The 24016-nt window shown below is 43.3% G+C and overlaps 1 long non-coding RNA gene across 1 annotated transcript; it reads right to left on the reverse strand.

Annotated features, from left to right (window-relative positions):
* Positions 1 to 19424: 19424 nt before the first annotated feature.
* Positions 19425 to 23207, reverse strand: LOC309530679. Its single transcript, XR_014218840.1, has 2 exons — positions 22897 to 23207; positions 19425 to 19846 (listed from the first exon to the last, which is right to left on the reverse strand). It is a non-coding gene; the product is annotated as an uncharacterized lncRNA (long non-coding RNA).
* Positions 23208 to 24016: the final 809 nt, after the last annotated feature.

Genomic DNA, 24016 nt, shown 5'->3' on the forward strand with positions numbered 1-24016 from the left:
ACAGACTGTGGAAACTTCACATTGGACTTCAAGCATCTGGCATTGTGTGCCTCCCCATTTTCCCTCCAGACTCTGGGTCCTTGGTTTCCAAATGAGATGCAAAAGTTGCTCTCATCAGAAAAGAGATTTGGGGAGCCATGTCATCAGCTGGTGTTGGTCCACTGTGCTTCATTAATTCCAGGGTCAACGTAGCTGTCTACCAGGAGATTTTGGAGCACTTCATGCTTCCTTCCACAGACTTTATGGGGATGCTGATTTCATTTTCCAGTAGGACTTTGGCACCTGCCCGCACTGCCAAAGTACCAAAACCTGGTTCAGTGGACATGGGATTACTGTGTTTGATTGGCCAGCAAACCTGCCTGACCTGAACCCCATAGAGAATGTATGGGGCATTGCCAAGAGAAAGATGAGAGACATGAGACCAAGCAATGCAGAAGAGCTGAAGGCTGCTATTGAAGCTTCCTGGTCTTCCATAACACCTCAGTAGTGCCACAGGCTGATAGCATCCATGCCACACCGCATTGAGGCAGTAGTTGATGCAAAAGGGGCCCAAACCAAGTACTGAGTACATATGCATGCTTCTATTTCTCAGAGGTCCAATATTGCTCTATTTGCAGTCCTCGTTTTGCTGATTTCATTTAATATTCTAATTTTCTGAGATTGTTAATTTGGGGTTTTCATCAACTGTACGCCATAAACATCACAATTATAACAAATAAAGGCTTGACATATCTCGCTTTGCATGTCATGAGTCTATCTCATATATTAGTTTCACCTTTTAAGTTGAATTACTGAAATAAATGAACTTTTCCACAATATTCTAATTTTTTGAGTTTCACCTGTAATCTCACTCATTACGTGATTCCTGATCTGCTTGACCCTTGCAGTGAAGTAGGAGATAAAATTGCTTCAAACAAGGGAGGCAAATGGCAGCAAATGCTTACAAAGAAATGCAAAAGTAAGATACAGTAAGAACACCCCAAAGCCCTCACTTTACCCCACTTCACCCCATATTGAAATACTGCCCCTCAATGAAGCCAGACTTAGATTCACAAAAGCCCAGGAAAGTCCCCCCAGGAAAAAATCACTGGCCGCAAGTAGGGAAGAGGTAGCTCAGTGGTCAAGCACATGGCGTCTTAGGGAGAGACCTCTGTCTGAAGCGCCACCACCAGTCAAAGTAGACAGCAATGGCCCAGATGGACCAATGGTCTGTCTGACTCCGTATAAGGTACTTTCCAATGTTCCTAAGGTGGTAGGGTTATATTATCCATCATCAAATGAATCACAGTTGGTACATAGCCACACAGCAGTGAGAAGAGCAATGAACAGAACACCCCGAGGAAGTGTGACATGTGGCCTTGGAGTGTCCAGAAAATGTGATTTGCTTGCGGTGAAAGTGTGACCTTGCAATAAAGGGGTAACTGTAAGACACAGCAAGCAGGCTGTGTGCAACAAATTGGAGACAGATGTGTGTTTATTGTGCAATCCCAACCCACCCACCCCCACACAAAGAAGCAACCAGTTAAACTCTTTGATGCTCAGTCATGCACTTATAGAGGAGTACATAGAAGCAGTTGGACCCCATTTAAAAGAAAACCTTTCACATCTGATCTCTGGGCAGTGATGCATTTTCACCCATCGAATTTGCCTTATTTGTTCCCCCATAGCAGCAAACAAGCCACTTAGGACAGGCTAAACATGCCTCGCTTTGAGGGAAATAACATGAAAAAATGCATTTCTTCAGTAGGCTGAAGAAGGTAATTGGGAAGACTTGGGCAGGGGGTAGAGCTTGTGTGAACACAAGAACAGAAGGGAAGGTCGTGGCAAGGAATTAAATAGTGGCCTGATGTGGGCTCTGGGGAGTTCATAGAAATCCTATCATTTGGTATTTTAAAACTGACTAATGCCCTGCTTTTGAAATGTGTTACAGAAAAGGAAAGGGGGGGGGGAATCTGTGGCTCACGAAGAACTAATACATCTCTTCCATTTGCAATTTGTTATAGTTCAAGGAAGGTTATATTTCAGAAACTGGATGTGAATCAGAAAAGAGGAAGGAAATTGACATTCCATGCTCACTTTGCCACTTTGGAAAGGCGGAAATATTTCCTTTTGGTTCTCTTTCTGAAGCCCGGCAGTGTCTCCCCTGCATTAAGCAAGCAGAAGCCCATTTAGTGTGGTAATAACAAGCCTTCTCCGTGGGAAAACAGCTCTGCTTGCTGACCGGGTAATTGATGGATGACAGGAAATGTCCGAACACGGCTGTTAAATTACATTCCCAGACGCAGTTACTGTATTTGTTTGAGCAAACAATCACTGTGGTCATTTTCTCTGCGCCTTAAAGGTTGGATGATACTTCATTTTCTCAGCATGGGAGTTTTTGGGCACTGCGAGCTGAATGGGTTTGGGTCTTCTCCAGAGCTGGAAGGTGCCAATGGAATTTGAGGATTACCGCACTGTTTGTTTGCTTTTGTTTTTGTTTACAAAAGGCCAAGAGAGTATAAACCCATGTGCAAAAGTATTTCATGAGGAAAGAAGACAAGTGACACAAAGAAAACATTCTAAATGAGGGCACACATCCTGCATTCTGAAACTGAGTCAGACCATTTTTCTGTCTGGCTCAGTATTGTCTACATTGACCAGAAGCAGCTCTCCAGGGTTTCAGGCAGGAGTCATTTTCAGCCGTGTCTTGAGACACCAGGGATTGAACCTGAAACCTTCTCATGCCAAGTGAATGGCACTGAGCTATGGCCCGTCCTCTGAAGGAGAGGATGATCAGCTATACCAAATAGTTCAGTCTCTGTATATTTTACAAAAATCTTCAAGAACTACTGTCACATCCTCATAACTTGTGTGGTTAGGCTCAAACATCATAAAGAGTAGTGCTTCTCTAATTGCCCTTTCCCAACTAAATTCTGGAGCTCCATCCCATGGAAAAGGGTGAATTTTCAGCACCTTTTGAAAGTGACCTAAGGCTCACCTTTGGGGACCAGGGTTCAACTGGAGTAGAGTAGGGAATGAAATGTTCTTCTCTTTTGCTGGGGTGGTGGGTGGGTTGCTCACCTGAAGCTTTTGGAATAGGGATGGGTTAAATTTAAATTAATGAGCGGATCCAACAGAAACAATGAAGAAAGTTTGGATGTACTGTGTCTAATACCAAGATGCCGTTCGTTCCCTACCAACTTGATTTGCCACATAACAAATGCTCAAGTTTGCTGTTCTCAGATTTCCCAGGAAGGTAACCCATTAGATGTGCAAAGTTGTGTGGATTTTTCTCTTCTCCTCCCTTTCCATTAGTCATAATTATCATCAACATGAGTTCAAATTTATTTTAAATATTCAGAATGGTAGATTTAGTCATTCATTCAATTATGATTAAGCCAACACACTGAGAAATCAGTCTCTCTTTCCCCCTCCCGTTGCAGGTTAATTATTACTGCTAATAATTCTCATTCTGGAAACTCCTGCTTAGGATAATTGTCCTCATAAATCTCCTTAGATAAGTGTAAAATTCTCATTACTTAAATGATTAGGCCACTCATCTGCGCCCATTTTCTCCATAAAGATTGTACACCGTTTGAATGAAGGCTTAATATGGTCCACACTATGTTTTTGTGTACAGACTTTATGTAAGTGGCTTTCATGGATGAGCTCCAAAGTCATTAGGGGTTGGACTCAAAAAACTGTGAGCTGCAGGAAAAGTAGCCATTAGTGCCAGTTGCGCATTGGTTCTGTAGCACATAGGTGGCTAAACTGTGGCCCTCCAGATATTGTTATGCTCCTGTCAGCATAGCGAGTGCTGAAGGATGATGGGAGTTGAAGTCCAACAACATCTGGAGTGCCACAGATAAGCCATCCCACCTCTGACGCTTCCCGTTGTGCAAGGGATTGAGCCAGTGATTTCGTTTTGCTTATCTCATGCAGCACAAGAGCATAATTGGTAAAGCGGGGCATGGCAAACTTTTCAAGCCGAGGGCCACATTGACCTCAGGGCACCTCATGTGAAAGTGGGTGTGTCCTAATTATTAAAATTGCTATAAGGAGGGCTTGTTTTCAGTCGGAACTCACCAGAACCCAGTTCCAACACCTCTCAGGAAAATCCCATTGCCATTCAAAGAGAAAGAGGAAAGCGGGGAATGCTGATGGTGAGTTCTGGCACCCCATTTTCTACAAAATAGGACTGGATATAGGCAAAATGAAAATATGGGTATGGTCAAAAAATTATTTATTTATTTGAAAATGACAAGTGAAAGGTTGTTTTTGGGGGGTGGGGTGGGGTGGGATCAGAAAAACCTTTAAAAGGCTTTTACTGAATTTTAAAATATTTAAAAGAAAGCAGCCATGCAGACAATAAATGGCCTCTTTCAAAGAAAATACAAATGACTGAAAAGAACAAAAAATATGTGTCATGTACAAACTTTAGCAACAACAACAAGTAAAACTGGCTGCCAGGTAAGAGTTTCAATGAAAATTAAATATGAGATCTTTTTAAAAGAATATATATATTAGCAATATTAATAGTTTTCTTATTAATTTATTATTTATACCCTGCCCATCTGGCTGAGTTTCCCCAGCCACTCTGGGCAGCTCCCAGTCGAGAGTTACAAACAATACAGCATTAAGTATTAAAAGCTTCCCTAAACAGGGCTTCCTTCAGACGTCTTTTAAAAATAGGAAAGCTGCTTATTTCCTTGACATCTGAAGGGAGGGCGTTTCACAGGGCGGGCGCCACTACCGAGAAGGCCCTCTGTCTGGTTCCCTGTAACCTCACTTCTCGCAATGAGGGAACTGCCAGAAGGCCCTTGGTGCTGGAACTCAGTGTCCGGGCCGATACTACATTAATAGATGGGGAGGATGGCAGAAAAGGAAACTCCTTGCGGCACTTTTGTAATATTTGGTTTATGTCCAAATACACAGGTAAGCTCATACTTGGAGATGTCATGTGTTGAACCTGTGGGCGTCTGCAGGCAAAGTAGATACCTACTGTTAAGCTATGCCCCTTCCTTGGTGCGTGATAACGGAGGGATGTTTCAATAGTAGAATTGGTTGAATGGTACGTTTTGCTTAGCATATTGTATTCTGCTACATGCCCTTGATGAACGGGGTGTTGACAGGTCTATGAATAAACTAGAGTAAAACAAAGAAACACTTTTACATCAAAGGAGTCGGCAAATGCGCCTGACTTTTCACTTTCTGTGGAATTCCCCGGGGACTCAAGTGAAGCTTCTGCAAACGAGGCAGTGAATTTCCATCTGTGAAGAAAGGGACTTCCTGTGCACAGGAACTTCAGCTTTTCTGGGCAAGCTGTACGGGGAAAGCAGGGAGCGACCAAGTGTGAAGGCCCCAATTCTGTATCTTCCTAGGGCAGCTGGAACAGATTTCACTCGAGGTCAGGTAATCTTTGAGACGCATTTGCATTTCACATATTGGCAAGTGGAAAAGGTCCAGCAAAAAAACAGTATTTGAAAAGCTGGTTGAAATGCAAACGACTTCGACTCTGCTGCATAATTGCCATCCCCGTTTCCCGTTATCCAATTTTATTTAATCCTGAGGGGAATCTCCTGCCTAGCACCTTCCACAATAAGGACATGCTTCAATCTTCCAGGACTCCTCAAAGAGATGAGCGGTGGTGGTACACAATCAGAGAAAGCCGATACAAAGCTTTACGAGAAAGAAAGAAAATAAAAGGGGGAAATGGCCTTATTGGAGCAGGAGAGGCGTATAATCAAGTGTGGTATACTCCAAGCGCTGAGGTGATTATTTATGCTCTGGCATGTTAACAACCATTCTTGCTGGAGGAACTGTATTTTGATTTTTAAAAAATGAAAATGAAAAGCTGCCTTTAGATGCAAGCAAGTCCTACGTTACTGCGAAGCTCACAAAACAGCATTTGTGGGGGTAAAGATCTACACTTTTAAAAGCTGTGGGAAATTACTGGAGAGGAATGTGTTATTTTTGCATGGATTCTATCTCAAGTTGCACCTGAAGTATATTTGGCTCCCAGGATTATCTGGTAGTCCATAAAACGGTAAATGCATTTCATGGAATGTCTAGTCGCTCAGGGTATACTCCAGGAGAAGAACGAGAGTGAGGTAATAAACCATTATGGTTCTTTATTTGTTTATCAGAAGATCCAAAGGAACAGCTTCTTGCAGTTGATACCGTAAGCACCTGAGATAAGTTTTTGTTGAAATCGATGTGGAGTGCATCATTAATTTTTTGGAAGCTGGAACCAAAAAACTCTCTAGGGTTAAAATATGAGTTGCAGGTTAGCCTGTGTAGATTTTTGTAATTTGTAAAGTGGGGCACTAACCACAACTGCAACGTGATTTAAATCTTGGCAAAAAGGCCTGAATTCTTTTAATCAGAAAACCAATATTTGACCACAATACAGGGAGCTGGTTGTGTGTGTGTGTGTGTGGATAGATATAGATATAGATATAGATATAGATATAGATATAGATATAGATATAGATATAGATATAGATATAGATATAGATATAGATATAGATATAGATATAGATATAGAACAAGGAAACAGAATATTGCCTGTAGGTATTTCCTTTTGTCTCATTAAGAGTCACAGTGAATGCTCCTTCAAATCCCATTTTCATTTTTAGCAATTACATTACACTTAGCTCAAATTCAGTTTTTTGTGATCTTGTTTTGTGGTCTTTGGCAAGTCCATATCCCCTGGACTGACTGATTTATCTGTCCGTAAAACAGGCCCTATAGTCTTCCTTCCATTCTCTCTGTCTCCTCCTCAGTCATTGCCTCTTCCTCTGCCTCAGACTCCTTTCCTCCTTCAGCCTCCACCTTTCTTTCCTCTTACTCTGTCACAGTTTCCCAAACTTGGGTCTCCAGCTGCGTGGGAACTACAACTCCCATCATCCTGAGCTAGCAGACCTTGGATGGTGGGAATTGTAGTCCAAAAACAGCTGGAGACCCACGTTTTGGAGACATTGCCTGCTGTTAGTTACAGGGCTAGCACCATCTGCTGGTTGCCACACAAACTACAGTGTGACAACAGGCCAGTACAAATATAATATATAGAGATATTAAACATTCTTAATCAAATTATAAAGCTGCTGTGATTTTTAGTAACATCATAAATATATTTTTATAAGTACTTCCCCCTTTGAAGATTATTCTGAGACTTTGAAATGAACAGTGTGGATTGAGATTTGTTTGTTTGTTTATACTTTTACATTTATTTCCCACCAAGACGTTCAGAGTGGCATACATTGTTTTTCCTCTCTCCGTTGGTTGGAGGGAAGATGGACCTCCTCCTCTTGCATTGGCAACAAGGATATTGAATAGGGGAAATAAGAGGACTTTGCTTTCAGACTGACTGCTTGATGTCACCGCATAACCAATCAGATCTGGCTACCTGGGAACTGAGTGCAAATTCAGTCCTCTCATTGCCCACACTCGGAAGGGAAGGAAGGGGAAACACTTCTTAGTAACAAAGGCAATGAAGTTGACATTCCCAGTTTTGCCATACAGAACTTACTGGCAACCAACCAGCATTGAACAAAGACTGAAGAAAGGAGGCTTTGAAGCTTGTTTGCGTCCCTACCTCCAGAAGTGCTGTATAGACCAAGAATTTCAATGGAGAAAGAAATCTACATGAATTCCATTGCATGCCTGGGCTGACTCACTTCATTCAGCTTAACGAGGCAGCATCTACATGCAAGGACTCCATGGATGCACAGGTGAAGAGTACTGTAATAGAGTAAGCAATGTACATACTAGAATCATAGAATTGTAGAGTTGGGAGGGATCTCCAAGGGTCATCTAGTTCAACCCCCTGCAATGCAAGAATCTCAATTAAAGCATCCACGGCAGATGGCCATCCAACCTCTTCTTAAACCCTCCAAGGAAGGAGAGTCTACCATCTCCCAAGGAAGTTCACTGTCAAACAGCTCTTACTGTTAGAAAGCTCTTCCTGGTGTTGTAATACTTCTCTGAGCCACTCAAAATTACGCAGTGCAAGTCTAATTGATTGCTCTGAGAAAGTTCAGATCAGGTTTTAATCTGTCCTATGAAAATCAGTGGGATTTACAAGTACTAACATTTGGCTAGACGGTAGCCTTAGCGCTCATAAAGTGCATTTTAAGTGCTTGAGGAACTTCTTCTATGTTATTTCAGGGATTCTTTTGACGATCTTATTATCCCCCGATTGCACTTTTGGGGGCCGAGGTGAAATTGGAGACATGAGGCTAAACCAGCTCACAGATAACTACTTTAGAAAAGAAATAATGAGGTAGGAAGAGGAGGAGGAGTTTGGATTTGATATCCCGCTTTATCACTACCCAAAGGAGTCTCAAAGCAGCTAACATTCTCCTTTCCCTTCCTCCCCCACAACAAACACTCTGTGAGGTGAGTGGGGCTGAGAGACTTCAAAGAAGTGTGACTGGCCCAAGATCACCCAGCAGCTGCATATGGAAGAGCGGGGAAGCGAACCCCCTTCACCAGATTACGAGTCCGCTCTTAACCACTACACCACACTGGCTCTCTCCAAGTCTGGCCATTGTTCCACCTAGCTCAGCACGCTTTGCACTGATTGGCAGCAGCTCTCCAGGGTTCCAGACAGGAGTCATTCCAAGCCCTACCTGGAGGTGCCAGGAATTGAACCCAAGAGCTTCCATCTGCATGCTAAGATGATGCTCTACTGCAGAGCTACAGCCCTTCCCCCAGGTCACTCAGGGATACAGCTCTGGGAAAGGGGATCCTGCATTTCCGTTCATCATCACTCGAGATGCAACGATTGAGGGCCTCCTTGAAAAAGTGAAGTGCAATCATGTGTAGGAGCTCAGATCTTGGCATCCAAATCTGATTTACATATGGAAGAGAGCAATCCAAATCTATTTTAAGTGGGAAAGGGGAAAAAAATAGAATGCCAACAAGAGCACTAGAGAGAAAATAAATTATTTTGTGAAGCTTCATGTTTAGAGAAGTGTAAAATGTTCGGTTAATTACATTTGCTGCCGGTATTCTCATCTACGTGAGAGGAACCCAGGTGTGCTTCCCCCCTGAGAAATAAGAATCAGTGGGAGAGTGAAGCAAAGTAGGATTTTGCCAAAGTTTCCCTAACTGGACTTAGTCGAGTCCTGCACTGTTGAAATTGCATTTAGGCTGCAGTCCTATAAGTACACATATCCCTGGGATGAAGACCCCTTGAACTCACTTCTCAGTAGACTCATACAGGGCTGTGTTCTTACGGTGCTTGTTAGACTATGCTGTTAGAGTACCACCTGGCAACATTTCTTCCTGCCTGGTATATCTCACAACTTGTAGAGATGGTCAGGTTTGTCCCTCAGCTGAGTATTGTGGCCAATAACCTGGAGTTGTATAACTGGAACTCCCAACACAGATTTGCCATGCAAAAAGCAGCTGTTATGGGTGGAGTATTGGCATTGGGGCCATGGTACAAGTTAACAGCAGCTTGGGGAGGGGGGAGAGATTTGTATCAGGGCTGCACTATGTAGTAGTAAAAGGTTGGACCCCCTTCCTATCGTGCTGTAACCCCAATTCAAATTGCTCCCTCCCACTGGTTTCTGAAGAACAAAATTAGACTGAGCAGTCCACTCATGAAACTCCAACCTAAAGTGTGTCACGGTCCAGTTCAAGGGCGATCAAAGTCCTGGCTGGGGACGTCGGAACCAGGGGCAAGATGGCAGGGTGGGAGCAGGAACGGGAGTCCAGAAGCCAGGAGTCAGAAAGCCATATTCCGAGGGTCAGAGAGCTGAGAGCCAAGAAGCCAAGGGTCTGAGAGTCAGGAAGCAAGGAGACACAAAGTCAAGGGTCTGAGGATCAAGAAGCAAGGAGTCAAGTTGTCAAACGCAGCAAGGCAGGAAACATGTTGCTGTGGCAAAGAGCCGAAGGGAAAATGCTGACCTTATATCCCTTCCCGGCTCTTGCCACCGGGTGCTGTGAGTTACCAATCGGCCTTGCCTCTACAGAACAAACTTAGGAAGGCCCCAGTCCTGCAAAGTCCTATTGGTCACAGGGCCCGGCTCCTGCATGCACACCTGACAAAGTGTTACTGGACCCTCAAACTAGCCCAGAATAAATCCGATTGCGAGGTGTAAAACATGCCTTAGTTACATGTTGGCTGGATTATTGCAACATGATTTCTATGAGAGAGACATGTTTTGTTGCAGTTGGGACAGACCAAGTTGTCCGGTTGTGCTGCTGCAAATGCACCATGCCGTTTCATCTCTCTGCGCTCCTCCCAGCAGCCATTCCTCCTCTGGTCACTACTATGGATGCACAGCCTGACTGTCTGTCTCCAGACATTGCAGTTGTCTGCAAGGAATTCCCACATGGCAGGGTTAATGTCGCCAGCTTTCATAGCACATTTGCAGAGTTGGCCTGCCAAGCAGCCTGACCTGCAGCCAGCTCCCCATAGAGCATGTCCTTGGGGATCTGTGTACATAACCAAATCTGCACAGACATAGCTGATACAGAAGTGTGAACATGCTGGGAATGTTGGCTTGGGAAAGCACATCTTTGTTTGAGACTCTGTCCTGTTGTGTGAAGCCCTAAAGCTTCCTGACACAGTGCATGTGGAAGGCATCACTCTTGGTGGGAGTAAGTTGCCCATGTCTCACTACCATGCTGAACACGTAAGCCTGGTAGACCTTCATCTTGCTGTTGGCTGATAAGCATCACATTCTCCCGTACCCTTTTGGAGAGGTGAGCCATTGCCATTGGCTGCTGTGATGGCCTGGGAATCGGATTCAGAGGCTGAACCTGAGGAATCCCAGCCTGCAGAGGAGTCCCTGCCTCCAGGACCAGCTGAGCCGGGGCTGGGGTTTGAACCTAGAATCATGGAATCATAGAGTTGGAAGAGACCACAAGGGCCATCGAGTCCAACCCCCTGCCAAGCAGGAAACACCATCAGAGCACTCCTGACATATGGTTGTCAAGCCTCTGCTTAAAGACCTCCAAAGTGGGAGACTCCACCACACTCCTTGGCAGCAAATTCCACTGTCGAACAGCTCTTACTGTCAGGAAGTTCTTCCTAATGTTTAGGTGGAATCTTCTTTCTTGTAGTTTGGATCCATTGCTCCGTGTCTGCTTCTCTGGAGCAGCAGAAAACAACCTTTCTCCCTCCTCTATATGACATCCTTTTATATATTTGAACATGGCTGTCATATCACCCCTTAACCTCCTCTTCTCCAGGCTAAACATGCCCAGCTCCCTTAACCGTTCCTCATAAGGCATCGTTTCCAGGCCCTTGACCATTTTGGTTGCCCTCCTCTGGACACGTTCCAGTTTGTCAGTGTCCTTCTTGAATTGTGGTGCCCAGAACTGGACACAGTACTCCAGGTGAGGTCTGACCAGAGCAGAATACAGTGGCACTATTACTTCCCTTGATCTAGATGCTATACTCCTATTGATGCAGCCCAGAATTGCATTGGCTTTTTTAGCTGCAGCGTCACACTGTTGGCTCATGTCAAGTTTGTGGTCAACCAAGACTCCTAGATCCTTTTCACATGTACTGCTCTCAAGCCAGGTGTCCCCCATCTTGTATTTGTGCCTCTCATTTTTTTTGCCCAAGTGCAATACTTTACATTTCTCCCTGTTAAAGTTCATCTTGTTTGTTTTGGCTCAGTTCACTAATCTGTCAAGGTCGTTTTGAAGTGTGACCCTGTCCCCTGGGGTGTTAGCCACCCCTCCCAGTTTGGTGTCATCTGCAAATTTGATCAGGATGCCCTTGAGTCCATCATCCAAGTCGTTGATAAAGATGTTGAATAAGACCGGGCCCAAGACAGAACCGGGCCCAAGACAGGAGCCCAGGTAGGCAAAATCATCTACCACCTTGAGTATGCTGATACATGGAGTGCTGGCAACATCCCAATTCAGGATACTGGTCTTCATCAGACCGATGCTAAGACTGAATTCCCTTCAGGCTTGGGCAGAAGAGCTGATAAGACTCCGTAGAGAGCTTCATTGGAGTGAACTGTCAAGGCTGTGTCATCTGCAGACAACATGTCTCAGATGAGGACCCGCCACATCTTGGTGTGGAGAGTCAGGTCTCCACACCAAGCCTACCCTACTTCTCAGGGTTGCTGTGAGAGCCCTACATTGAGCTCCAGGGACCAAGGATGGGAGGCAGTTTTTTTAAAGCTGAAGAATTTTCTTTAGTTTGAAAACATTTATGGCTCCATCACTGGAACTCGTTGTTCTGTCTGTTGGAATGAAGCATTTCATCGTTATTCCATTAATCAAAGAGTGGCATGAATTCACTTCTCTATTCTCGCTCAACATGAAATGATTATTGAAACAACCCTTTATAAAGTGATCAGCCAGCCAGTCTCATGTTGGAACAATCTTCTCCTGAGACGAACTAATCATTAATGGGAGAAGCAGTCATCCTCAGCAAAGTTGCTCAAGCTACGTTAAAAGTCTTGGTGCCTGGTATTTGATAGTCCGTTAAAATAATCCATAAAATCTTAAGGACAATCACACCTTGAAATATTGTTCCCAGAGGCCTCGTAGGATGAGCAGAGTGAGAACAATGCAGATATATGACTCCACAATATTACAACAGTATTTCAAATAGTGTGTGGGGGCTCACGCTTAGAATGCCTCACAGTCATAGCCACTGACACTGGGGAAGCTTGAGGAACCCAGTCTTTCTGACTTTCAGTATGACTGAATGGACCTACACGCTGCATCTCCCAAACTGATGTGCTTAGTTATCTATGGGTTTCTGCACTTCCTAACACAGTTCTCAGTTTCAAATAAAGAAGTATCAAAATACATTTGCTACCCTAACCTTATAGACTCAGAAGTGAGTCCTGTGAGGACTTATTCCCAGGTAAGTGTGGTTCAGATGGTAGCATAAGACTGGACTGGGAATCAGTCCCCTTGACCTCAATAAGACTTCCTTCTGAGTACAAGGCTCTACTTGTTACATATGTTAATTTTGAGAGAAAATATGTTTAAATATTTAAATATATGATTAAATATTTAAATATATGGTTAAATATGTAAATATCATTTAAATGTAAATTTTCATGGAGTTTTTGTTTTAATTTTTTTAGCTTATTACAGAAATGGAACAGAGTGGACCTATGATGAACACATGCTAAATGGGTAATGTCCAGAAAAAGTTTGATTCAACCATCCTTGGTTGATGCTGCCAGATACCATGGATGGAGGGTGCAGTGGAAATAACCATCTTATTTATGATGATGAGGAGGAGGCAGAAGAAGGAGGAAGCTTGTTTTTTTAGTATGAAATTGTCTATGGAAAAATGACAGGGTACTTTCCTACCCTTCTCTTGCTAACATTGACTGGAGTAATAAACACACTCCAATCACAAAATCCAATGTTTCTAGAGCATTTTATGTCGTGTGTGTATGTGTGGTGTTGATGGTGTGCAAGTGACAATTTGTTGCAGCATCATAGAAGGAATATCTTGTAGGTCTACTTATATGTAAGTTGCATCGTGAAAGGTGCACCCCGGGTAGGTTTATGGTCCTAGAATTTTGCATGAAGGATAAGAAAGGAAGTCTGTTTTATTAGTGCAGCTAAAAAGGTCAATTCATTTTTAAATTTATGATTATCAAGAAGAGTGCCATTGGACATGAACATATTGTGATGGGGAGCAAAAAATGAAGCATGAAAGAGCCATTGCTTTCTTCTGATGGCAGCCTTTGAGATGGCCTTGTCGCTTCCGAATGGGGATCTCTCTGAATTAACTGAAATATTTCCCGATAATGAGTCAGTGCATCATTTCACTTTTACTTAGCTCAAAATAATAATAAAAAACCTCCCTGCAACTCAGATGGGTTTCATCCATTATGTTCTTTCTCTAGTTATTTATGCTGTAAATAACAATCCTTCGATTTATAACAGGAATCAAGTTTTCACCCCTGTCTGCTCCTTGTTGAAGTGGATCCTTTTTAAGTGAGGCTAAGCTGAAAAGGAATTATCATTTTTCTCCTGATACACGGCATTGGAGACAACCCCATCACCTGCCGAGGCAAGTAATATTGACTCTGGAGAATATAGCTGAGGCCACACAGTCCTATGCTGGGGCACAGATTTTTCATCCTGATAAAACAGAAGGCTTAGGGAGAAATCCTCACACTTTCCCTATCTAACTGGCTGGGTTTTTATTGCACGTTGGGGCCACTGCTCATCCACAGTCACATAATGGCTGGGGTAAAAAATGGGGCATGGAGTAGGCAGATTGCAGTCTCCTTCTCCTTCTCCTCCTCCTCCTCCTCCTCCTCCTCCTTCTTCTTCCTTGATTACAGTAGCCGAGTAAGATGGTCTTCCATAAACACGGTTTTAACAGTAGGTCCATAAGTGACTGTGGAGGCTAGTTCTGGATCCACACGTCCTTCCACAGTGGGGACATTGGTTTCTGGGAGGGAGTTGATCACGGTGAGGGTTTGCCAAGCATGCCTTCCTCCTAGCACGTTTCTCCCTTTCATCCTGAGTTCGAGTGACTTCAAAGCCCATGACACCTTTGGTAAAGGTTGTTCTCCAATTGCAGCACTCTCAGGCAAGTGTTTCCCAGTTGTCGGTGTTTATACTACATTTTTTAAAGATTTGCCTTGAGACAGTCTTTAAACATCTTTTGTTGACCATCAGCATTTTGCTTTCCATTTTAAAGTTTGGAATAGAGTAGTTGCTTTGGAAGACGATCATCAGGCATCAACACAACATGACCAGTCCAACGAAGTTGATGTTGAAGAATCATTGCTTCAACACTGGTGATCTTTGCTTCTTCCAGTACACTGATATTAGTTCACCTGTCTTCCCAAGTGATGTTTAAATTTTTCGGAGACACCCTTGATGCAATCTTTCGAGGAGTTGGAGTTTATAAGTGGTCCATGTTTCACAAGCATATAGTAAGGCTGGCAGTACAATAGCTTTGTAAACAAGCACTTTGATTTCCCTGTGAATGTCCTGGTCCTCAAACACTGCACTTCAGTTGGGAGAAAGCTGCACTCGCAAAGCTCAGGCGACACTGGACCTTGGCATCAATGTTGGCCCTTGTGGAAAGATAACTGCCTGGGTAGGAGAAGTGATCAACATTTTACAACGTTACACCACTGAGTTGGAATTGTGGTGCTGCAGAGGGGTTATTTTGTACTTGTTGGTGCAGCACTTTGGTTTTTGGGATATTGAGTGATAGGCCAAGCTGTTCATAAGCTTCTGCAAAGCTATTTAGGATGGTTTGGAGATCATCCTCTGAGCCAAAAACCTCCACAGAAGAGGTTTATAAGTGGTCCATGTTTCATAAGCATACAGGAAGGTTTGGGTCTGATGCCATCACTCAAAGTCAGCTTCCTCAGCCCCACTCCCTCTCCACTCCTGGAAAGCCCCATTTTGAGGCCTTCCATTGTTTGCCACCCGTGGGGATTCCACCAGCAACATTTCCACCCACTCACATGTTGGGTGGACAGGTGGGAGAACTCCACATCAGAGGAGTGTTTCTGGCACCAGTCCACTGGTAGCAGCCAGTGGGAGACATAGCTGATGCATATCCCCAGTTGCTGCATAGAGAAGAGCTCAAAAGGAACTAAATGCATGCTTTCATTTAATAAGTTTGCATATTTTTTTAGAGTGACTACAAAGCAAATTCTGTTGCTGTAAAGGAGTCTGATTTAATATGTAGCAGCATTACTTATCCTAATTTTAATGGCAGAAGGTAGAGCATCTTTGTTCTTCGGCTCTTTATTTCCTCCACTTCCCCCATCCCTTTATTTGATAGAAAGTGACTTTGCCATATGCTGGTTAAAATACTTCAGAAAATAGTTCAGTAAGATAAAAAAAAAATACAACGGCCATCAAGATCATTTGCAAATCTCCATCTGTTTGATCACAATGGCAGCTCAGCGTGAAAAGACTGTGCTTGACAGAAGAAGAAGAAGAAGAAGAAGAAGAAGAAGAAGAAGAAGAAGAAGAAGAAGAAGAAGAAAGCATTGGGAGAAAATGTATTTCCTAGATAAAATGCTCATATCAAGATTGCTGTGCAGCCCAGTCTCAGACATGTTTACAGACATGTCCCACTGCAATCACTGGAACATTTCTACCAAGTAAGGTTGAGCAGAAATGACATCCTAAAAATTATTGATGCTAATTGTAGGTGACAAAAAGGGGATGTGTGTGAGCTAAATATTCTTGCACTGGGAAGTGAAATTTCTATAGAATTTAACATGTAATTCTATAGAATTTAACATGTAATTCTATAGAATTTAACATGTAATTCTATAGAATTTAACATGTAATTCTATAGAATTTAACATTACATGTTTAATTCCTATAGAATTTAACATTTAATGTTAAATGAAGTTAGTTCATACAAGTGGGTGAAGGAAGCAATGGGTGGAGAGCAGGTCCAAGCCCTTTGCATTGGCCCAAGCATTGGCCCAAGCCCTTTGCTTCCTTCAACTATCTACCGCTCTATCAATTGATCAATCTACACACATACATGTGCGTACCCACCCACACCCACCTACCCATATAATAAAATCTACAGTTTGTGGAGGGAACCACTGCACATATTGCCCTGAAAGTTTGCAGGTTTTATCCATTTGGAAGGAACATCTGTGCCTTCAAATTGTGCCCATTTTCACAGTAAATAAAAAGGTCATAGGCTTTTTCTTTTAAAAAATAAATACAGCTACACATTGCCTGCATGAAAACCCCTTGACTGATCTGCCTGCAATTTGGGAGCTTAATTCAGTCTGGAGGGGCTCCTTTGCCTGCAAATTTCATCCACTTCTGTGAAAAGGATGTAAAGTTGTAGCTGTTCCCCATCATAATCAGTGTGAGGAAACAGAACTGCAGGTTTAATACAGTGGTACCTCGAGTTACATACGCTTCAGATTACAGACTCCGCTAACCCAGAAATACAGTGGTACCTCAGTTTAAGTACTTAATTCGTTCTGGAGGTCCGTACTTAACCTGAAACTGTTCTTAACCTGAAGCACCACTTTAGCTAACGGGGCCTCCTGCTGCCACCGCGCTGCTGGAGCACAATTTCTGTTCTCATCCAGAAGAAAAGTTCTTAACCCGGGGTACTATTTCTGGGTTAGCAGAGTCTGTAACCTGAAGCGTCTGTAACCCGAGGTACCACTGTATTACCTCGGGTTAAAAACTTTGCTTCAGGATGAGAACAGAAATCGCGCTGCGGCAGCAGGAGGCCCCATTAGCTAAAGTGGTGCTTCAGGTTAAGAACAGTTTCAGGATAAGAACAGACTTCCAGAACAAATTAAATTCTCAACCCGAGGTACCACTGTAGCTCTGATTCAGACCTGAATATTGTTAAACTGTAAAGACACAGAATGGTCCCATAACTGAATGGGTTGCTTCCTAACAAGGCAAATCTTGTGGTTGGTGGAGTCTCCTAGTAGTGGGCTCAATCTTAAAAGACAACTGGGTGAGGGACCATAACTTGGTGGAAGAGTGCATGATTTGAATGCAAAAATTCTCAAGTTCAATCCCTAGCATGTTAGATTGGTTAGCAGCTGATAAGAAAGACCTCTGCTTGAGACCCAGCAGTGATCAACCTTCCAGAACTACAACACCTATCATCCCTGTTAATTGGGCTGATGGGTGTTGTAGTACTTAGCATCTGGAAGGCATTGTGTTGGCACCTATTCTTATAATTTCTTCCCATTCCATCTTTCCTCATGAGTGTTACACAGAGTCAGGGATGCTGGGATTTTCCTTCTTTTTATGAGTCCAGCACAGCTACGTTTGCTTTTTTTCAGGAGGAAACAGTAATCTTTTGCAGCAGCCAGGTTTCATTCCCTTCCACTTGCTGCTCCTAATAGGTTGTTCTCTCCACTCTGAGGGAGCAACCTTTTTAACCTTCTGTTCCTTCACCTCTCCTTAGACCTCTGTCAGCTTGCACTGGCTCTCTCCTTGAGGTTAATTAACTTGGGCAACCTTATCATGCAGTATCTCAAAACTGCTAACAGAACTAGTCTAGGTCAATGCTGACTACAAGGAAACTTACCTTGGTGCATGGAAAAAGTAGGCAAGGAGGGGACAATTCCAGATTCCCGGTACAATATATTTTCCTACTGGGGATTCTGTGATTGGTAGTCACAGATCTTGAATGGGAAAAGACTGCTTGCTAGGGGCTGCAAATGCCCTCCAGATACCGTCTCTGCCTTCACGTGATCCAGGGTAAGATTCTTAGCCACAGAACGGAGGAAATGGAGGTGAGGTGTGTTTTTGTATGCATTTGTTCAGAATATGCCCAAAGCCACAATGCTTTTCAAGGCAAACACAGGGATTCCAATGCACCTGTATTTGCACATGCTGGAATTGCTCCCTGGAATTGCATTTTAATTGCTTAAGTCTGTTTCCGATGAGTTGCATGATGACTAGTATAATGCTAAATTGCCTTCCTATCATTAAATGCAACAATAACTCTGAACTGCTAACATGCATCATTGAATGTATACTGCAGTGCCGAGAGAGAGAGAGAGAGAGAGAGAGAGAGAGAGAGAGAGAGAGGGAGGACCGGGAGATCAGGAATACCTAAGGGATTCTCCAATGTACTGAGCATTCATCCTCATTCGCTTGAGCAAAGAGAGGTTAGCTTATATCCAGCTGTTATTGAACATTTGCTCTGATGTCATTGCAGGGAGGTTGTGCAACAATGAGTACTCAAACTGCATGCATCCCAATTTGCTTATGGGGTGTTTATATATCTTCCCATCAATCATTCATCCACTCAACACTTTCTGATGCATTTCCCCATCATTTCCCTGAAAGCTAAAGGTCTGTTTCTTTTATAAAGTGGATTTGTTGTGCGGGGATGACAGAGTGCCTTAATCTACTTTGATGCTGCAAACCTAAATTTCCTAGAATACCCTTGAATCCCTCCCACAGGTGCCCTTTATCCAGGGATGGGGAAGCTTGGGCCCGGGGGCCAATTGTGGCCCTCCAGGCCTCTCAGGGCATTCTCTAGACCACACCTCCTAAACCCAGGCCACACCCCTTAATGGTCTTGCTTTATACCCAAAGTGTTTTTGCCTAGGTGGAATGTAGCCTTGAATTCTGCTAATGCCTCTTGCTTTTCCGCATGGGGGATAGAGAGGGGAGTGCAAGCATGTGTAGAAACTAGCCTATCACACAAAGGCAAAATCTACACCCATTGATCCACGCACTTTTGTCTCTGGCCCCGCCCATTACTGGTATGTGGCCTTTAAAAAGTTATCCAGAAGGGAAAGTGGCCCTTGGGCTGCAAAACGTGTCCCATTCCTGGGATAAATCTGGGATAAATCTACAGGAAAATAGGGCTGTGACTGTAGGTAAATACCAAGGAAATATGATCAACAAATGTATTATAGAGGACAATTTTGTAATGAAGTGGGCTTTTATGGACACACAAAATGTTCTGTTCTGCCAAAGGAGTCATAAATGAATTGTCCAAATTAGCAGCAAAAGGAATTTATTGTGACATGCAAAATTCCCATTCAAGGAGCCAAACAGTTGGTAATGTTCGAAATATAAACATGTAAGGGCAGCTTAAAACAACGAGCAAACAGTCAAGAGATGGAGAGTATCATGTCATGGTGACCTTCGCTATACAGCAGAAGCAGGAAATCGTCTGGGAAGTCATTTTCACTGCAGAAAGCAACTTCTGGTCCTTACCAGGACATACCATGCATGGGTCATCCAAATCCCGCATTGTGCATTTTCTCATGGGGGCTGCTTGAGAAATAATAAAGCTTAACACCCTTCAGATTTATGTGAATAAATATCTATCTGATTACAGAAACCTTGCCTCTCTTTAGCTGTGTCACTTTTGCTGTATTTATTGAGAGCTGAATTTGTCAGTCACCCCAGGATCAACCTAATGAAAGTGAAGCAAGAGAGAAAATATTAGGTACCCGGGAAGACTTGCTGGATGCATTGAAACTCCATTTGTGTTCACGGGGCTTGTTTCCTGAGCACTGCTGGCAAGATATATGACAGCCTGCCACAAATGCTTGACCTATTTTGCATGCAGCTCATGGCCAAGGGGGGAAAAAGTAGGCAGAAAGGGCATTTCAGTTGCCCTCTGGCAGGAACTATGGGTTGTAGGCAATGTTCTCTGTCTACTAGCACAAGACCCCTTGCAGAAACGGAGGACAGAGTTTGCAGGTTACTCAACAAAGGAATCCAACACAGCAGTTGTGTTAGTGGAAGGTTGCTGAGCGAACAGCTGCTTCTTGTGCAATCTGTTGCACAGCCATCTTGTGTTTTCCCTTGTTCCAGAGAACGAGGGATAGATATAAATGTCCCCAGGAGGAGCCTCACATACATCTAAATGGATTTCAGAAGAGTGTATGGAATTGGAAAGGGTGCAGCTTTGAGATTTGGGGGGGTGGGATTTCTTAATTATTATTTAAAAATTGCTTGGTATTTCACTTAACGGAGAAGGCTCCATAATAAAAAGTGGCAGCACACAAAAACAAAATAAGGCCCAAGACGGGGGGGGGGGGTGTATGTGTAATTTTATTCTTTTATTATGTAACAAGAGCATTTATAGGCTTTCTCTGTGCAAATAAAACCTCATATTTATGCAATGCCACATTTGATATTAAACATCTGATGACAACAGTTGAAAAACAAAATGAAGTCTTTTACCAAAGCACATCACTTCTTTGTTTAAGTTTGCAGCTGTAATCTGTACAATTGTGTCACAATTTGGCCTGATGACCAAGTTGTAAAACATACCAAATGCCCCCAAAAGGGCAAGTGTCCAAATTGGAAGCCCCCTTTTCAGCTTCAGACCCCAGACCAAATACCCTTCCTGCCCCACCTCAATTGGCTCTGCATCTTGCAGTCTGCCTAGCTGCTAACCACAGACACAAGGTGGGCTAGAGAACATTTAGGAGGTGATGGAAGGGTTGGGTACATCTCATGCCTTCCCCTGAAGCTCTTCTTGAAACTGCAAGAAGTGCTCCCTAAAGACGCCGTGTTTCCTTCCATACCTCATTGAGCCTTGTAATTTGGACAATGGACTGAAAAACAGAGCAGCTGGTGCTATAGATATGATTTAGTTGTCACTAACATCTGGTAACTGATGGAGGGATTATAAGGAAGTAGGGAAGTCTGCGAAGGTTGCAGGCTGTCCCCCAACGCAATCTCCAAGCAGTAGTGAATGGGGGATGCAAGCCTGGTGTTAATGAAAACAGTAAACAGTTCTCTGAATGGCTTCTTACATGCCTAATTTGAATGCAAAATCACAGCTTCATATTCATTATAGATGCTATAAAATGGCCATAAATCCTGGAATTTATAACCAGCTGAGTTTTCTATAAATGATGTGCGGTTTATTGTCTGTTAATACCCAGTTACGGCAGTTAAACGTTCAGTCCCGCCAATTTTATAACTTTTTACCATACATATTAGAACAGAATGTTCACATCCGCATAGTTAAGGATGAGTTGCAGTTTCTGCTGAAAACTTCTGTTTTCAGCCACAGAGGAGTTATTCCATGCACTAACCTGACAAATATGTGTGTTTATTTGTGTGTGTTTTTTTAAAAAAGAGAAATGCCAAAAACCCAGAGTCATATTTTTGTACCACTTAAGCAGCCAGATTGGCTCTTTGTGAGATTGTTGATGGATGATTGCAGATCATATCAGAGGCTTTTGGTTTTGGCTGGGCTGGGGCCTTAAAGATGGCAATAAAAATATCCCTTAATTTAGACGTTGGGTCAAAAAAGATGTTGATAGGAGGAAACATGATGTTTCGCTGATATGAATTAAGCTCCATTGGGTAATATCCAAGGAAAACGTAGTTAAGAACAAGAGTGGGTGTAGATCTGTGCCCTGATACCCACCTATACCCACCCTGATCTATTCGGTTCTTCCACTACACTGGCATTAGTTTGCCTGTCTTCCCAGGTGATGTGTAATTTTTTCGGAGACATTGTTGATGGAATCTTTCAAGGAGTTGGAGATGGCATTTATAAGTGGTCCATGTTGGACTGGTCATGTTGTGTGGATGCCATCGTCTTCCAAAGCAACTACACTATTCCAAATTTAAAAAATGGTAAGTGTAATGCTGGTGGTCAACTACAGAAGTTCAAAGACTCCTTCAAGGCACATCTAAAAAAATGTAGTATAAACACCAACAACTGGGAAACACTGGCCAATTGGAGAACAGCCTTTACCAAAGGTGTTCTGTTGAGCGGCTTTGAAGACGCTCAATCTCAGGACAAAAAGGTGAAAGGTGCTAAGAGGAAGGCACGCTTGGCAAACCCTCACTGTGATCACCTCCTGCCCGGGAACCTATAACCCCACTGTGGAAGGACGTGGGGATCCAGAATTGGCTTCCACAGTCACTTACGGACTCACTTTTAAAACCATGTTTATGGAAGACAAACTTACTTGGCTATGAGTGATCACCAAAGAAGAAGATCTCGGCCCTGATCCAAGAGTATCTGGAAGAGTTGTAACTCAGAGATAGAACAGATGCTTTGCAGTAGAGGCTGGTGCAAGTACGGGCAGAGCTACTCTCCTGGCTTGGCAGTGGTACAGCTTACTTGAGTGGGGCTTGAATGGGGCCAGAGCAATAATGAGGTCAGGAACTGTGTGGGTGCACTGGTGGAGCTAATCCCATGCTCCTGACCTCATCACTGCCCCGCTGCATCGTATCCCCATACAGATAATCTGTGGGGCTGCTGGCGTCAGATGGGCATCTCTTTGTCTCTGCTCCACCACACCAGTCGCTGCTGATACCGTGCCTGCAGGAGGCCTCAGGTTAATCCCTGGGCATCTCCAGGTGGGGCTAGGAATGTTTCCTGTCTGAGAACTTGGAGAGCTCCTGCAAGAGCTCCTGTGAGCTGTGTGGAACAGTGATCTAAGTGACCTTCCTGTGTAGTGTGCAGAATAAGGAAGGGAAACAGTGTACCTGTATATAAAGAATCAAGCCTGACACAGGCCTTATAGCTCCCATGTTCATAATTATGGAATCTGGAATCCCAAACAACTGGGGTTCCGGATTGTATGGGAACCTTTATATTCACAAAAGCTCCCATATGAACTGCCTTCAGACACTCACCTAGGGCCACATTTGTGTATTGCACAAGCAACCAGATTGGTTCTTGGGGGGAGATGGTAGCTCACAATGTTGGGAGGCAGCCTGCTCAGGGCATCCCCAGTCCCTTATCCCATGTTGATGAACACAAGAACTATAATGTCTCTATAGAGTTTCACTCTCTGACAAATATACAGTGGTATCTCGGGTTAAAAACTTAATTTGTTCTGGAGGTCTGTTCTTAACCTGAAACTGTTCTTAACCTGAAGCACCACTTTAGCTAATGGGGTCTCCCGCACCGCCGGAGAACAATTTCTGTTCTCATCCTGAAGCAAAGTTCTTAACCCGAGGTACTATTTCTGGGTTAGTGGAGTCTGTAACCTGAAGTGTCTGTAACCCAAGGTACCACTGTATCTTTAGGATTGATATATATGCATACCTATGATTGTTGCACACATATTTGGAGCTGGGTGTACAGTGGTAAAATAAACGACTAAAATAAACGACTTATATCAAATAAACTAAGTACTATTCACTATTCAATAGCACACAATAAAATTAAATATCAAGAAATAATAACTAAACAGAAATTCACTATTAACAATTACAATAAATAACTACCAAACTACAATCGATAAAAATAACAGCAAGTCACAATGCATAAAATGCCATATTACATGAAACCGTGTAAAAGGATCACATGGATAAAAAAGGCACACAACTTATATTTAAAATCAATTTAAAAATCCCTAAATTCTTCTCTCTTCCAAGATGCTTCTGCTGTCGTGGTCTGAAGGGTGGGGCAAGGCAGGTGGAAAAAGCCATTTCCTGGTGGACAGCACAAAGTCTCCCTCCCCTCACAGTTCTTCCTCTGGAAATGAAGACACTTACTGCCCCTGACAGTGGAGGTCGAATCAAGCCACTGTAGCCAGTAGCCACATGCTAGCCTTATCCTCCGGGAATTTGTCTAATTCAAGTTGGAGGCCCTCCCTTC

This window comes from Podarcis vaucheri (genome assembly GCF_965113315.1).
Source record: "Podarcis vaucheri genome assembly, chromosome: 4".
Lineage (NCBI taxonomy): Eukaryota > Metazoa > Chordata > Lepidosauria > Squamata > Lacertidae > Podarcis > Podarcis vaucheri.